Here is a 3,767-nt window from a genome sequence, read left to right on the forward strand (position 1 = left end):
TTTTATTTCTTTTTAAAAAATTTTTATTATTTGCTCAAAACATTACAATGATCTTGACGTATCATACATTTGATTCAAATGGGGTACGTAATCTTAATCTTATTTTTCCACGTGTACAGATTGCAGGATCACATTGGTTATACAGCCACATTTATACATAGGGCCATACTAGTGTCTATTGTATTGTGCTGCTCTTCCTATCCCCCTTCCCCTCCCCTCCCTGCTTTCTACCCAATCTACTGTGACACATTTCTCTCTCTCTCTCTTTTCTTCCCCCTCACACCTTCTTATATGTAATTTTGCATAACAATGAGGGTCTCCTACCATCTTCTGTGCAATTCCCCTTCTCTCTCCCATTCCCATGTCCCTATTTAATGGTAATCTTCTTCTCATGCTCTTCCTCCCTGCTCTGTTTTGAGTCACCCCCCTTATATCAAAGAAGACATTCTGCATTTGTTTTTTAGGGATTGGCTAGCTTCACTTAGCATAATCTGCTCTAATGTCATCCATTTCCCTGCTAATGCCATGATTTGTTGTTTTTTAGTGCTGAGTAATATTCCATTGTGTATAAATGCCACATTTTTTTTATCCATTCATCTATTGAAGGGCATCTGGGTTGGTTCCACAGTCTAGCTATTGTGAATTGTGCTGCTATGAACATTGATGTAGCTGTGTCCCTGTTGTATGCTCTTTTTAGGTCTTTTGGGTATAATCCGAGAAGGGGAATAGCTGGGTCAAATGGTGGTTCCATTCCTGGTTTTGTGGGGGAATTTCCATACTGCTTTCTAGAGTAGTTGCACTAATTTTTAGTCCAAACAGCAGCATATGAGTGTACCCTTTTCCCCACATCCTTGACGATATTTATTAGTATTTGTATTCTTGAATATTGCCATTCTGATGGGAGTGAGATGAAATCCCAATGTAGTTTTAATTTGCATTTCTCTAATTGCTAGAGATGTTGGCCATTTTTTCATCAATTTGCTGACCATTTGTATATATTTTTTGAGAAGTATCCATTTAGTTCCTTATTTTTTCCCTTTGGTTAGGAGAGATTTTTATTTTATTTTTATTCTTTTTAGACATACATGTCAGTAGAGTGCATTTGGACATATTATATCTACATAGAGTATAACTTATTCTAATTAGGATCCCATTCTTGTGATTTTACATGATGCCAGGTTCCACTGGTCATGTATTCACATATGAACATAGGAAAGATGTCCAATTCATTCTGCTGTCTGTCCTATTACTATACTCCTCCCTTCCCTTCATCCCCCCTGGTCTAAACCACTGAATTTGTATGCTTCCCCCACCCCTGTTGTGTGTTAGCATCCACATATCAGACAGAACATTCAACTATGTTTTGTTCCCCCCATTTATTGATTGGGTTATTTGGTTTTGGGGGTGTTAAGTTTGTTGAATTCTTTGTATATACTTTGAATATATTTTGAATTCATTGTATATAGTAATGTTCTATAGGAGCAGGTGGTAAAGATTTTCTCCTGTACTGTTGTCTCTTCCTTCTCTTATTTCCTTTCCTGTGAAGAAGTTTTTAATTTGATGCCATCCAACTTACTGATTTTTTATTTTATTTCTTGTGTTTACAAGTCTAGCTATGGAAGTTGGTTCCTATGGTAACACATTGGAGTGTTGGGTCTACCTTTTTTTCTAGCAGTTTCAGGGTTTCTGGTCTAATTCCTAGGTCTTTGATCCATGTTGAGTTGGCTTTCATGCAGAGTGAGAAATATGGGTTAAATTTAATTATTCTACATATGTATTTCCAGGTTTCCCAGACTATTTATTGAAGAGGCTATCTTTTCTCCAATGTATATTTCTGGCAGCCATCTGTTTAGTGTCTGACAATTGTTTTGTGTTGTTGTTGTTTTGTTTTTGGTTGGTTTGGCTCTGTGTCTTCTGTTCTTTTCCATTGGTCATCATGCCTGTTGTGATGCCAGTACCATACTGTTTTTGTTACTTTAGCTCTATAGCATAATGAGTTCTGGTACTGTGATGCCTCTTTCTTTGCTTTTCTTACTAATAATTGCTTTGACTATTCAGGGTCTCTTATTTTTCCAAATGTACTTCATAACTGTTCTTTTTTAGTTCTGTGAAGAATATCATTAGAATTTTGAATCTGTATAGTGCTTTTGGTGGTACAGCCATTTTGCCTATATTAATTCTGCCTATCCAAGAACATGGTAGGTCTTTTCATCTTCTCAGGTCTCCCTGAATTTCTTGAGTGTTCTATAGTTTTCACAAGATTATCTCAATATATGCAGAAAAAGCATTTGACAAAGTTCAGGACCCCGTCATGTTTAAAACACTAGAATAACTGGGGATAGAAGGAACTTACCTCAACATGAAGACCATAAATGACAAAATATGACCAACATCATACCAAACAAAGAAAAGCTGAAAGTGTTTCCTCTAAAAACAGAACAAGACAAGGATTCCCACTTTCACAACTCCTGTTTAACACAGTCCTTGAAACTCTTGCCAGAGCAATCAGACATGACAAAAATATTAAAGGGATATGCATGGGCTCTCTCTCATCCAGCAAGGAGGTCCATGGAACAGGGGAGAGGAGAGTATGGATGCATAGTTGCTAATCAAGACCTCTGGAGACCAAGCAGGGAGCAAGTCTGATTTTATTGTGCAGTTACCATGTATATATACTCAGGCAGTAGCTAAGCAGATTACAGGCACCCACCAATGCAATTTCTGCTAACTGTGCTTGCAGCAACCAATCGAGGAGTGGGCCATGGAGCAAGCACAAGGACTGCAACACACAGCCTCATGCCCAGGACTGTGCCTATGGGGTAAGCAGCCTGTCGTTCATCCATCTAGCACAAAGGAAGTGGCCTGCCACTCTGATGCCCTTAATGTATGCCATGTATGCAGTATTCCATGCACTTGTCCCCACAGGGATATAAACAGGAAAAGAAGAGCTCAAATTATCTATTCACTGATGATATGTTCCTATAATTAGAACACCCAAAAACTCCAAAAGAAAGTTTCTAGAGCTCATAAATGAATTCAGCAAGGTAACATGATACAAGAACAACTCTCATAAATCAATCACATTTCTATATTTCAATGACTAATCTTCTGAGAAAGAGATTAGAAAAACTATCCCATTCACAATAGCCTCAAAACAATAAATTGCAAATCAGTAAATTCAAAAGAATTCAAGGACCTTTGCAATGAAAACTATAAAACACTAATATTATTTTTTTAACTAGGGATTGAACACAGGGGCCCTTACCCACTGAGCAACATCCCAGCTCATTTGGTATTTTATTTAGAGACAGGATCTTACTGAGTTGCTTAAGGCCTCGCTAAATTGCTGAGACTGTCTTTGAACTCTCCACCCTCCTGCCTCAGCCTCCTGAGCCTCTGGGATTACAGGCATGCACTACAGTACCCAGCAACATTTAATTTCATTTTTTAAAACTCATTGGCTTCATGAGTACACTTTCAATATGTGGTATGTAAATAAAAAGAAGTTACAAATTTCACCATTGTCAAGAACATAGTGTAGTGGCATTTATTGTTATTTGTTTTCTTGTGAAACTAACTACTATCCATCTCCAAAATTTGTCATCTTAATGCAGTGAAATCTTGATACCTAACATAGGCTGAAACCATTATACTATAAAACATGGTGAGAAACTAAAACTATTTATGTTATGAAGAGGCACATTAGCAGGGCAAAACGTTTAGCTTTGCTGAATTTTCCAAGATATTGCAACTGAACAACACAGTTG

The sequence above is a fragment of the Spermophilus citellus genome, assembly GCF_964194105.1.
Source record: "Spermophilus citellus genome assembly, chromosome: 3".
In the NCBI taxonomy this organism is placed as follows: Eukaryota; Metazoa; Chordata; class Mammalia; order Rodentia; family Sciuridae; genus Spermophilus; species Spermophilus citellus.